Source organism: Panicum hallii, chromosome 4 (assembly GCF_002211085.1).
Source record: "Panicum hallii strain FIL2 chromosome 4, PHallii_v3.1, whole genome shotgun sequence".
Taxonomy (NCBI): Eukaryota; Viridiplantae; Streptophyta; class Magnoliopsida; order Poales; family Poaceae; genus Panicum; species Panicum hallii.
In genome coordinates this window covers 10,204,488-10,218,505 of record NC_038045.1, presented here as the reverse complement: position 1 = coordinate 10,218,505, position 14,018 = coordinate 10,204,488, and the positions used below count along the sequence as shown (strand labels likewise).

Here is a 14,018-nt window from a genome sequence, read left to right as displayed (position 1 = left end):
GGACCATTGAAGCTTACCACCCCTCTTGCCCACGCAGGTAAGTTACTCCCGAACCAACACGACCTAATTAGTAAGTCAAGACCGTCCCATTCCAGTCTTGTGGTTGCGCGGTTGTCCCAGGTTGTCGCTCTATGAACTGGTCCTTATGGAGAGTGGCCAACCAAGCACTAAGCACCGTGATGGCCCCCTAAACCGTGTTTCTAACAAAACCTCTTTTACGGAGACGTGAGCCGCTCAAGCACACAGCACCGAGGGCCACTCTCAGAGTTAAGTTGCATAAACTATTAATCAAATTTAATTAAAAAGGACCAACATATGTTATAGCGCAGCAACCTAGCACAACTAACCCAAAAAAATGCAACCCAAAGGATATAAAGGTGGCTAGGAAATCCTTATGGGCATACAGAATTAAAATGCAGTATGAAATTGAATTTAAAAGTGATAGGATGTTCATGTTATACTTACCTTCCTCGAAACTCTCCTGCTGCTGCTCAAACTGCTCAGAAGATGGCGGCTCCTGGTACTGGTCCAAAGGCTCTGCGTCTACTCACGATCGCAACGCCAAAACATAGTCCAGCACATACACATACATGCAAACAAGGATAAAATATAAGAAATAGTACAACATTACATAGAAACAGCACCCAAAACTATTCTAAACTATTCTACACGCTACAACGATCGCGTGGATATAAAGAGCGCTTAAAACGGAGCTAAAACGCGAATTCTAGAGCTAAAACAAGGTCTAGGGACCTATTTGTAAGAAAACTGGGGTTCTAAGGGGTTCTGCGCACAAACCGAGGGTCTAAACGTCATTAAAGGCTAGACGCAGGGGCTAACACGCAAAACTTTTGGGGCTGGACTGAGGCTTCAAATTTTATAAAGCTCAACAGGGTCAAAGGATCGGCAGGAACCATCAGGTCTCATGAATCGGCACAGAGGCTAACAGCTCCCATCAAAAATGGCTGAACAGCCTGCACTAGAAGCAACCACGTATCGGCCAAAATAAGAGACAGACCTAAAGACAAGTCTAGCAGCCTGCTGAGTTAATCTACGGGTCGTAACAGCTAGACTACCGATACGAAAAAAAAACAGCAAAGAAGCTGCCTAACCGATATAATTAAAGAACTTAGCGTGAGAGGAGAGAGATTGGGTGGCTCACTGAGCGGTTGGTCAGAACGGCGAGCAGCAGCTTGGTGGCGTGGATCAGACGCAGGAGCAACGCAGAAGAACGGCGGTGTGGGACCGACTGCAGAGGAACAGTGGCGTGGTGCAGTGCAGATCGTAGGACCGCGACGGAGAACAGCACAGACGCTCGTACGGCAGAAATTTCAGCAGAGCTGCGGCGGCGCCTTGGCAAGGTCTGACGGCAGCAGACTCTCAGCGGCGCTAGGATTTAGGTTTGAGTTAGGCAACAGGGGCGGCGAGGCCTTTTATTTGTCAAGGTTCTTGGCGTGTGCGCCTGCGACTGCATAGGAAGATCGGATCAGCCAACAGCTTTGCCTGATCCGCTAGCTTCTAGAAAGGGATCAAGCCTATTCAACGAGAGAAAACGAGACTGACGGGTAGGGCCAGAGCCATTCGGAGAGAAAAAAGGAAAGAGAGAGTCGGTTCACAGGAGGAAAAGAAAAGCCAAGCTGATTGCTCTGCCGAGCTGATTTCTATTTCCTATTTCTTTTTTTTCAAACTAAACCAAACTATGTTGAATTCAAATTAGATTTGCATTCAACTCCTATGCACTCAACCAAAAGAAACATATGCTCCAGCATGAATGCACAAGCAAGTTGATCCTATAGTAAATTTTATTTTCTTATGTTATAAAATTGCTTTTAATGCAGGACAAATTAGAGAAAACCCTGGAAATTTTATTTAAGCCCAAATAAATTCCTTAAAATTTGGGAAAATTACATTAGGGTGTTACAGTTATGGATCAGGGTCACCCTCCCCGACTACAGAGCCACACTCTGCACTCGCATGTGTATACCCATCTGAACTTCGTTCAAGTAGGGTGAAAGTAAACTCCACTTGCCGGTTCAATCTGGTACTTAAGCTTATCGAGTACCATATTTTCGGCATGTGGTTAGTATGTTCAAATACTTAACCACCACTACCACACAATATGACCGCATTTTTCTCTACTCAGATGGGGCCTCAACCATGAGTATCATACCACAGCCCCGCCTGTCGAACTTAGAATTGTAATATGCAGTAAAACATTCAGCTCCTATAATTCTCGCGAGTGGCAGGAAACCAATCGACTTTTACCAAACCTATTAGCAGAGCAACTACTCGAACTTCCAGTTCTAGTATTCAATACATAGGTGTCTAGGATCATGCAGCTAGGGTTCCAATCAACTTCTATGAACTTAAATGCACAGGTAAAAAGAAATAGTAGTTGCATTAATTAAATACTGGGATCATGCATCAGGGCTTGCCTTCTTGGGCAAAACTAGTCGGGGGTTCTTCCAAACTTTGGTTCGGGTCTTCAGCGACTTCTGTTAGATTAACTTGAGCTACGCACTGCTCACTCTCGGACTCGGGCACCAGATTGTAGGTTCCATCGGCGAGAGTAGTCGATTCTATATGAATGTACATGTATGAGTGGTTTTAACGGTACAAGATAAAAATTATTGCACTATAAAGTAGTCATTCCACAAAGCTCAAGTTAAGTAGATGAGCACTTCATTTTCTTATCCTTGGGTATTCATTTATCGAGTATTTATCTGGATTAACTAACATCATTAAGTGAGTGAGTGGTTTTGTCTTTTCGTGCGGCTATTTTTAACAGCAAGCATGGGTTAAACAAAACTACTCGTAGAGGTAGTTTCTGAGGTTGAGATTTTTATGCAGAGCATATTACTTAAGTACAAACTTACTGTAAAAGTTTTAGCCATTTTTATTTAGTAGGTTCATCAGGAAAAATTTATTAAACAACTACTGCTAGGATTCAGATCTATTTGTACAGAACAAACAATTCAAGAACTGGTGCTCAACTTTTTACTGAACAAACTTACTTGCATGAGTAGGCTACTGTAATTTTTGTTGATTTTCCCTATGCAAGAAATAGAGGCTAACATTTTAGTACTCAAAGCAACTGGTTGTGATTGGATTCAGCGCATGAAATTTTTATGAAAGACTATACTCTTAGTATAGAAGCTACCATCCAAAATTCATGAGTAGATCTTTCCTGAAACTCTTGTTACAAATAAAAGTCATTTAAACTTGATTTAAATCTACAGCTAAAATTATGTGAAAATGGTTCAAGATCTTTTTACAAAGTTGTAGATGTTAACTTAAGGAGTCCAGAATATCTTAGCTTGTATTTTTAGAATTTTTCTATGAGTTGTTTTGCATCTTCAAAGTTAATAGATTGGTTTTGAAAGTTCTAGTTCCTGGTTTACAAATAAGTCCCTGAGATTTTACAGAAATCTTCTTCGAAAGATTGAAATCGAAGAAAAATGGTCCTTTGTGTAGGGGAACGGCGACTGCCGGCCAAATTCCAGCGACTAGGGTCGCTGGTGGTGTGGGGTGAAGGTGCGAGAGGCAAGAGCGGAACAAACCGCACCTATTTGAGGCCTTGTGTGGGGAAGGGGTGGACCGAGGCAGCTTGCCGACGGTGGCACAGAGCCAGCGGCGGGTGCGGATGGTGGTGGCGGTGCTCCGGTAAGGAAGAGGGCACAGGGAGTGGCTGTGCAGCTTCGAGGTGAGGTGGAGAAGGTGGTTGGAGGGTCGATTTGGGCATTGTGGGGGCGGAGTCGTGCGTCCATGCACGGGTGGCGACTCGCCAGAGTTGCGGGTTGGGGCGGCAAGCTTAGGGGCCTCTGGTGGGGCTTTTATGGGCTCAAGAGGGATGGCGGCTTGGGCTCGAGCTGCTGGGGAGGCGAGACCAGGGGCAAAACCGGGGGTGCAGCTGCCTCGCTGGCGCCAGCGGGGACTCGCCGTGGCGCCAGCAGCGCGCGCGGCAGGGAAAAGCTGCCACGTGGAGGCTTCCTGAGGGGGAAGAGCGAGATTTTCTGGGCCAGCAGGAGATTTCCCGTGTGCTAGCAGGCCCACTTGGCCGGGCAGCTCAGCTGCGCCGGGGTGCGCCAGCCAGCTGGCCTACCGGCGATGGGACAGGCCAAAGGGAGGAGAGAGGAGGGCGAAGATAATGGGACTTAAGCGTGAGAAGCAAAAACAGCGGGGGCCTGGGTGAAAAAGAAGCTAGAACTCATGCTTCCCAATGTCAAATCAAAAATATTTGAACACCATTTTTGTTTTGAAGATATACATTTTCTCTTTTATGACTGTGTTCTTTTGAGCAATGTATAAAAAGTTATTTTGCACTTTTAGCCCTTGAGTTCAACTAGACTTTTGTTGCTCTTGATATGACAAAAGTGTCACTAAAATTTTAGAGTCATTTATGATCAACTCTGGAAGTTACAAGGGTTTGCTTGCATGAGTTCACATGTATATGCATAAATACATACACACATATTCCTTTGCTTGAAAGGTAGATTTTGATAGGTTGTTTCATACTTCTCTTGCTCTTTTGTGATTGATTTCATATTGTGGATCTTTGTTTAGTGTTTTAGACACCTAGGGTGTCACACTAGCTGGTATGTGGGCCCTGGTGATGATCCTCTGTGATTCGCGCCCTGTTAAGGCGGTTTGCTCTACCAAGTGGGCCCTCCTATCTTTGGCTAATCGCAGGATGGGATCTTCTGTGTATCTTGCCTGCGTTTCATGTACGTTTCTCACTTCATGCGGACTTGTGTTCTTGAAATCAAATACTTGCCAATACATGTGGAACTAGGTTATTGTAAATAAGATATGTGAGTAAGGTGCATAGTTTTCCATTATTCTTGAGTATGGTTGATGGTCGGATTTTGCAGTTAAGGACTATCAACAACAACCCAAGCTAGCCCTTTGCTCGTCCCGAGCAAAGTTTAAGACTTAGATTGTTGATTAGGAGTTTCTGCAATGTTGTATTTCCAACTTATACCATAAGCATAGCTAGGTGTCCTTATCATGATTTTGAATAAGTTGGCATTAATCTTAGCTTTCACCTTACTTCTGTGGGGCATATAGCTGTATCTTATCTTTTGTGGCTGAGAGTGAGAATGGTTTTGTAGATTACCATTTTTCTCACTCCTTTTGTTCAACCATCAGTTGGAGGTTTTGTATGGTTTTTCCAAAAGAAATTTTAAAGTTTCTCGAGTGATCTCTCAGATCGCTCATTGTGTATGATTCCTCACCAAGGCTTTTATTTGGCCTTTCTTTCTCATCCTACTCAAAGAGGTTTATTTTGTGGAGCTGTAGGTATGGAGAAAATTGAAGGCATATTTGTCTCTCATATTTTGCTAAGTCAAAAACCGGATCTAAACAAGAAACAAGTCATAGACCTTGATCAAGATGTGCATGTGTGTGGATATTTTTGGTGGATGGTGTATGGACTCCTTTTACATGAACCATATCTCCTTTATTCCTTTTCTTGGATATAGGCTATCTTTCTTTCTTCTCTTTTTTTCTTAAACCTTCATGTGTCCAATCTCTCGCCTTTTTTGTTATGCTTTCTTGAGCATGTCTTTTATTTCTTTTTGTTTAGCCCATATTATTTTTCTCATACTGACAACTTGGAAGAGAGAGGTCATGAAGTAACATGAAGTTTTATTTTGCGGGTGGATGGATGAAGTGCTTGCTTTATTCTAGTGTAGAAGCTTAGGATGTGGTGGAAACGTGTACGTGATCTTGATCATGGGAGTATGAAATGTATCTCACAAAGGGTCACAATAATTTGACAAAGCTCAAAGAGATAACAAGTTGCATATGTGGAAGGTTTTCAAATTGGGTCAACATATGGCTTTGAATGTGAATTTCAAATCATTGAGGAACTTTATTTTATTTTTGTATTTCAAAATAATACTCCGGATATCAAGCATTACGTAGGAGAAGATCATAGCAACTCTATTTCAACCATTTCATAGCTTACAACAACTTAAATTTTGGATCATAGTTTTTGGTACCCACAAGTTTCAAGCTTAAGGTTTGATCATTTAGCCAACAAACTCAAAACTAGGTAGAGCACTAAGTTGTAACTAGGCATATGAAGGAAATTAATAGAGCAAGTATTCATCATCTCAACTAGAAAAACTACACATGCTTACTACACATACGAAAGCAAGTAAATATTTTTGGTCTTTTCTTAGTTTTGCTAATTTTTATTTGTTTTTGGTTTTTTAGATTTTTATGTTGTTTTTAAGTTTTGCAAATTTTTATTTTGTTTCATGCATAAGTTAGGAAGCAGTAAAGATACAAGATACAAGGTACCTCTCATGGGGGTCCTCCCACAAGCTGCTTCAGGCTCACTACTACTGGTCGAGGTTGTACCCCCTCCAATGGAAGTAAGCCCTCTGCTCCTCCTGCTGCTGCAGCTGCCTCTGCTCCATGGTGTGGATCCTCTCACCGATGTGTCGCTGCCATGCTTGGTTGGTCTGGATGTGCTGGTTCAGTGACTCCTCAATGTCGTTGGCCTGGACCCTGAGCTCACCTATTGGTAAGTGAGGGAGCTTAATCCTCGGCTCGAGGCCATGCATCGTGCAAGGTGTGGGATCCTGGAACTGGAGCTGGTGGACCGGCGTGCAAGGGTTTGCTGTGCCCACTCATCGATGCTTGAGCTCTACAACGACAATCCACCTGCCTCATGTGGATAGGGTGGCTGAGGTTGTGATGGTGGTGGTGTTGGCGTGGCTTCCTTTCTTGTCAGACCCAGGCCCACGGGATTGTGCATATAGCGTACATATCCTAGGATAATGGATGGGACATGGCCCACACCCTACATCTGTTGTAACTACTCATACCGTAGTAGGACTACTCGAGCAGTAGTAGAACTAGTCGGAGACAGTAGGAAACTACCCGAAAAGTACTCGGGTATGACTCCTGGGCTCGTATCCCACTAGGATTTCCATGTAACCCTATCCCCACAGACTATATAAGGGCGGACAGGGACCCTCCTCAAACAGGAGCATGACGGACAACTCATGCCTCATGTAGGAGATCACCCGATCAACACCTAAGGCAATACAAACCACACAGGACGTAGGGTATTACGCTCTCGGCGGCCTGAACCTGTCTAAACTTTGTGTTCCTTGCACCTTCGAGTTCCTGATCTCGACGACACCCTACCTACAAACTCACCACCTCGGTGTATCCCTTGGTGGGCGTGGCGGTAAAACACCAACAGCTGGCGCACCAGGAAGGGGTGTTCATCAAGCATCGACCGGAGAACTCGATGGCATCGTTCAACTTCACCAGCATTGTGCTCGATGAGGGCACGGCATTCACCTTTGGCTCCTGGTTCTGCATCCCGACGGTCATGGTGGCTTCAACAGCCACCTCGCTGAAACTAGGGAGCCGACGGCATCTACTCCAGCATTCTGCTGTGACATTGATGACCTCACCAATGATCTCGGCAAAATTTGACTTTCTGATCTAATCGGAAACCGTAAGGACGAGTCTGGATCCAACTCGGCTCCTACTCGTGATCAGTTTTACCCCAGATCGCACCGTAGTCATGACCTCAATGACTTGGCTTGAATCCAGCTCGCGCCACGAGGACGCTTGGCGACCTGCTGACGACTACTCCGACTACTTGTCTTGACAAGAAAACTAGTCGGGAATGGGTTTCACACCATCAACAACTAGTCGTATCAACACCTTCATGGCTCCATCGATGACCGCTGCGGCTTTGTCAACAATCGTCCATGAATCAAGCTAAGTCACATATATCTTTTCTGACTTGTTCTTCATAGGATCGGCTACTTTTTGCGCAACGCCCATTTTCTTCACTAGGCCATGTCGTGCCTGTTCCCAATTACCTGCACGGTCCGCCCTGCAACATGGGCGGTCGGGTTACACCCTATAAGTGCTTTCCATGAGTGTTCTCTTTTTTTCGCGCAGCGCTGACTGCTCTAGTTTTGTCTTAACGGTTGCTACAGTACTCGGGTAGCACACGCTTTAATCCGTGAAACCTCAACTCTTCTGTATGCCTATGCTCCTACGCGTGCATGCAGCCACGCTCCCTGCGCTATGGTCTACGGCTATCAAAGATCATGTGCCTAAACGTGATAGGCTACCTACCCGGAGGAATTATGTGACCTAGTAAGAGCAAAATGTGAAAAAGTTTACATGCATTTTACAATGCTAGGATTTGCTCCCAACGCAATTTCATGTATATCGGTTACAACATAATTTTATGTTTACCTTGCAGGGACCTGACCTGGACCATGCTGCTGGGCAAGTCGGATTCAATTCCGACTAGTTGGCTTCATCAACAATCGCCAATGACTACTTCGACTTCACGATAACGCTCGGCTACACGTCCCCGACTATAACGACTACTTGGCAAAACTTGAGCTTGCATCACTTACTACGTCAACTACTCAGTACGACTCCTGCTCGCACTGTCAGCACACTAATCGCTTGATTGCAATTAGTCGGATTCGACTACGACTAGTTGGGTTCATCAACAACTGTTGGTGACTACTCGATTTCGTTACGAAAGCACGGCGACATGCTGGCGACTACTTCGACTACTCGTTTTGCCTACAAGACTAGTCGGAAATGACTATGCTTGGTGACACCCTGGCTACTAATTTGACTACTCGTTTTGCCTACAAGACTAGCCGGAAACGACTATGCTTGGTGACACGCTGGCGACTACTTTGACTACTCATCTCGCCTACAAGACTAGTCAGAAATGACTATGCTTGGTGACACACTGGCGGCTACTTCGACTACTCGTCTCACCTACAAACCTAGTTGGAATCGACTCCGACTAGTCAGCTTCATCAATAGTTTGAGATTTAGCAACAACTTTGCCAATGCCTAGGCTCGGGGGCTGGTGCTAATGACTACAAGGCATATCTCACGCGACTTGCCTGTTTCCCAGGCTTGAGGGTTGGATGCAACACAGCACTCAAGGAAAAGGCTTTGATTTGAGTGGTAATTTAGGGCGCTTTTTGGAGAAGTTATTTGTTTAACCATTTTTTAGGGAATTCATCCCAAAAAAAGTAGTTTTTGAATATCTGAACCAACTTGCCCATCTTAACCATCAAATTTTTACCATCATATATTGCTTGCCACGATTCTTTGGATCCTTTATTCCAAACCTTGAGGATTTGGATTCAAGGCTCGGGGACTGCGGGACACATGTCATCAGCGACTTATTTTTTGAATCTTTTGAAAGATAAGGATAGAAGACTCAAGACTAAATTGACCCTCGGCCTGATTTTACAAGTCAACCTAAGGCTCGGGGGCTACTCAATATGGAGTGCGAGTTCAATCGCACCCCATATAAAAAAAGACTTGACAACTACTTGGGGCATGAGCACCTCACAGCCTCGATGCAGCCAGGGAAGTACTCGGAAGACACCTTCAAGATGGAGTTCGGTAGAACTTGAAGACGCCTTCAGAAGTACTTGGAAGCCTACAGTACTCAACTACGAAGAGCTCGGGGGCTTGTCAGACCTAGGCCCACGGGACTGTGCGCATAGCGTACATATCCTAGGATAAGAGATGGGACATGGCCCATGCCCTACATCTGTTGTAACTACTCGTACTGTAGTAGAACTACTCGAGCAGTAGTAGAACTAGTCAGAGACAGTAGGAAACTACCCGAAAAGTACTCCGGTAGGACTCTTGGGGTTGTATCCGACTAGGATTTCCATGTAACCCTGTCCCCCAAGACTATATAAGGGCGGATAGGGACCCTCCTCAAACTGGAGCATGAGGGACAACTTGTGCCTCATGCAGGAGATCACCCAATCAGCACCTAAGGCAATACAAACCATACAGGATGTAGGGTATTACACTCTCGGCAGCCCGAACCTGTCTAAACTTTGTGTTCCTTGCACCTTCGAGTTTTTTATCTCAGTGACACCCTACCTACAAACTCACCACCTCGGGGGTATCCCTCGGTGGTCGTGGCGGTAAAACACCAACATTTCTGGCCCTGCTTCGTGTCACCCTACCAAGTAAACCAAAAACACTATGCCTGCGGGACTCCTCTTGAGGAGTGGTTAGTGAAGAGTAGTGATACAAATGAAACCCTGCGTTAGGTAATGGGATCTCATTTGCATAACCAAAAGAAAAGAAAATCAAAGAGTCATTTCGGCCTTTCTTGAGTGTGTGATCATAAATCACATAGGACTCGTTGATAAGAACATGGGGATCCTCAATGAAAGGAATGACATTCCCGTCTAAGATTCCCATGCTCGAAGCGATGCGAGTAATCAATGAAGTGCATTCAATAGGACCCATCATCTTGAAATTCATAAGCCTTTGTTTGATCATAGCCTTCACGGGGAGATTTTGATCTTGTTGACCAAGGCGTATAGGATCATCAATTCATCGTTGCACACGGGCCTAACATCATCTCTTAGAAAGAAAGTGATAGCCAACTACTTGTGCATCAGACGAAGAGTTGGATTTTGAATATCATTGCACCTAGGTGTAAACGTGACATGGACAACTTGACCCGACACCAAACCCCAAAACTCGTGGCGATTAAAACAGCGGCAAGCTTGTTCAAGAGAAATCGGCAGGTGCGCGCTAAAACCAAGGTGGTGACTCAAATTTTTCATGTAAGATAAAATTTGTTTCCAAAGAGTCGGAAAGAAACACCGTCATCCACCTCCCAAAGAGTGCAAAGAAACTAGATTGTGAGGAGACTAGAATTCCTCAACAGGCACAAAACCATCCCATCCAACCGCATTCCAAATGTGAGCAAAGTCTAAGTCCATACCTGTCTTCTCGAGAAGGTCTGGGTCGAAGGCTTTGGTGTGACCAAAGTCCCGACGCTTGAGTATGGTGTAGGCTTGCCTCTCGTGGTCTTCTCGCAAGTCGAGGTACGGTGCGTTATCGTTGTCCATCTCTATGTCCTCGTCTTGCGGTTTGGCTTGCACTTCAGCTTGTTCTTCTTGTTCTTCTTCATAGTCCATCATGCTCGGGCTTGGCATAGGTTCAGGAGTATGGTGGGAGCTCGATCCACCCCGAGAACTGGATGAACTCGCACCCGTCATCTTCTTCAATGCATCGGAAATATTCCGACCCACGCCCTTCATAGTTGAAGCTCGAAGAACAAGAATAAGAACGAACACAAACAACTCAAAATGGGTCACATTACTAAAAATGAATGGAAATGTTTTCCCAAAAGTTGTTCCTCCAAATGTGTGGTTAGTCTTGCAGCAAAGAAATGAGAGAGAGGTTTCTTGCACTTGGAAATGAGCACAAACGCAAAGGAATCCCGAGAGCAAAGAGTGTGGGAGGGAGTGAGTGGGTGAAGTGTTAAATGGATGCTCAACACCCTCCCCTCGGCCTCTATTTATAGAGCTCGGGCAAGAAACGTTCGTGGGAGCCAGGCAACAACGGCTAGTAGGCATTGGAGAAAGGTGGGGCCCAATGGCCGTTGGCCTTGGTCGGCCGACCCAGGGGTTCAACCAAAACCCAGGTGGCCCCCCTGGCTGACAGCCTGGGCCCACTTGCTCCCCAATGGTCATATTCTTTTATGCCCAGGTGCTCGTCCAGAACTTGCTTCGAGAAGGTATTCAAATAATTTTCCAAAGGATTTTCATGCTCAAAAATAAATATTTTTTAGGGTTTTTGTAAAAATGAAAAATGGCTAGAAAAATTCTATCATGCAAGAGAGGTTTGGATAAAAAATCAATTGGGCAGTGGGACAATTCAAACATAGTGAAAAAGCAAATTTTAAAAAATCAAGTATGGGATAAATACCAATTTACCTTTGGCAAGGGATCGTCATTTTAAGTCTCATGGGCAGGATTTTTCTCCGGCGTGCATACCGTTTGGTGTCCCATCTTGGAGAAGTAGATGAGGACATGCTCTCCACCTTCCGCCAATCCTTCTTTGTTCTCTTTCTTCTTAATGGTACGATCGGTGGATGTTTAGGTCCAGGTAGTGTTCTCCCCAGATCCCACTCCCGTCATGGTCCTGGTGATTCAGGAAGCTCTGCTCATCCCTGTATTGGAATTTGAAAAATATGTTGTCAATCCTGATGCGGAAGCGGAAGTCCTGACATCTATCCTTGCCTTGGCGTCCCTCAAGAATGGTCGCCCAAGGATAAGTTGTACATCTAAGTCGCCCTCCTTGTCGAGGACCACAAAGTTGGTGAGGACAAAGGATTTGTTTACTCGCACTAGAAGATTTTTGACTATCCCTTCGGGATATTGAATAGTCAAATTGGCGAGCTGCACGCACATCTGTGTTGGGGACAAAGCAAGATATTGTAGTTGTTCAAAAATGACCTTGGGCATGATGTCTGCCCCAAGGTCGTAGAGGGCCTAATCATAGTAGCAGTCATAAATCGAGCAGCTGATCATGGGGACCCTTGGGTCTCCTTGCCTTACTGCTATCAGTCCTCCCCATGATTCACCCTTTGATGTGTGGGTCTTCCTGCATGGTTAGTGCGTGAAGGCCTTTGAGACGGGTTACCCCATCTGGTGGTCACCATGCTCACATTTTCAACGGGAGCCTCAGGTTGCCCTAGGACCTTCCCAGGTTCAACAGTCGGAACAGCAACAATTTGAGCAAGTTGAGTTTCTACCATTTTATTAAAACTTAGTTGATTTTTAAGAGCTGAAGATAGACTTTCAATTTTTATGTTTATATTTTCCAAAGTTTTTTCATTGGACATAAGCTTTTTGTTTAAAGATTCGATAATTTTAGCTTGGCCTACAACAAGATCTTCTAGGGAAGGTTGGATTGAATTGAAATTTGAATTAAAGTTTGGATTGAATTACCTCCCTGATAAGGTGGGTGCGACTAGCACCACCTTTACCTGTTGTTGTTGTTGTTGTTGTTGTTGTTGTTGTTTATAAAGGCGACTTCTTCACGGGTCTCAGGGCAGTTGTTCCCCGAGTGTCCACCATTTTCGCAGACTTCGCATGCGGAGGGCGTGTCTACGGCTTGATCGTAGTTGTTCATGTGTTCCTTGAATTTCGCCGTGTCGTCCAGGCATTTTAGGAGGATGTCCATGTTGGCGGCAAGCATGTTCGTCTCCTTGATGGTGGGCATGCCCTTGGTATGAGGTTGGAGGTGTTCTTTGCTCCATCCTTGGTTGGAGACCATCTTCTTGACCAGCTAAGTAGCTTTGGCGATGGTGAGGTCGAGGAAGGCTCCTTCAGCAGCAGCGTTGATGTGGGCTCTTGATGTAGGAGTTAGCCCGTTGTGGAAGCTTTGGAAGATGAGCCATTCGTCTGTTCCATGATGAGGACATGCGAGGATGTATTCTTGCAGCCTCTCCCAAGCTTCAGGGATTGACTCCATCCCTGTCTGCTGGAAACTTGAAATCTTCCCACGCAAGGCATTGGTTTTGCCCAACGGAAAGAATTTTGCTAGGAACGATGCGGAACATGCTGATGGCTTCCTTGTCCTTGTAGAATCATTATTTCACCTTCCCTAGGAGCTAGAAGGGAAACAGATGGAGCCTGATTGCATCTGCCATGATGCCCCGTATCATCATGATCTCACAGAGTTCAAGGAAGTTATGCAAATCAGCATTTGCATCCTCGTTCTGCTTGAAGTTGGGAAGATCTCACAGAACGGGCTAGCCTGCACCATGTTGATAAGACTGGATTTCAGCTCAAAGTTCACATCCCTGACGTTGATGTTGACATTGGGTCTAGTAACCATGTTGGTGGTGGAGGGGACAGAAAAGTCACGAAGAGTCTTTTTGGCCATAGGCTTAGGCGCAAATGGTGCTTGAATGACTGGTTCGGTTGTCGAGAGAACAACTTGAGGAGAGATGACGTGAGGTCAGACCCTTCTCACAAGCTTCTCAGGATTTTCAACAAAGTTCATCGCAGTCATACACTACCCTATTTTCATCCAGCAGTAGAAAAAAAAGCAACATTAGCTTGTATAAGCAATAGCTATTTCTTAAACATAGTGCCAAGAGTATGTATTAGTTAATCTTTTAACCAATGCCATACCTAGCAACGGCGCCAGAAATGCTTGTTGGCATT

General features: G+C 45.1%; 1 non-coding gene across 1 annotated transcript; it reads left to right on the top strand.

Moving 5' to 3' along the window:
- Window positions 1–13,252: 13,252 nt before the first annotated feature.
- On the top strand, window positions 13,253–13,359 carry LOC112891292. The gene has a single exon (XR_003228512.1). It is a non-coding gene; the product is annotated as a small nucleolar RNA R71 (small nucleolar RNA).
- Window positions 13,360–14,018: the final 659 nt, after the last annotated feature.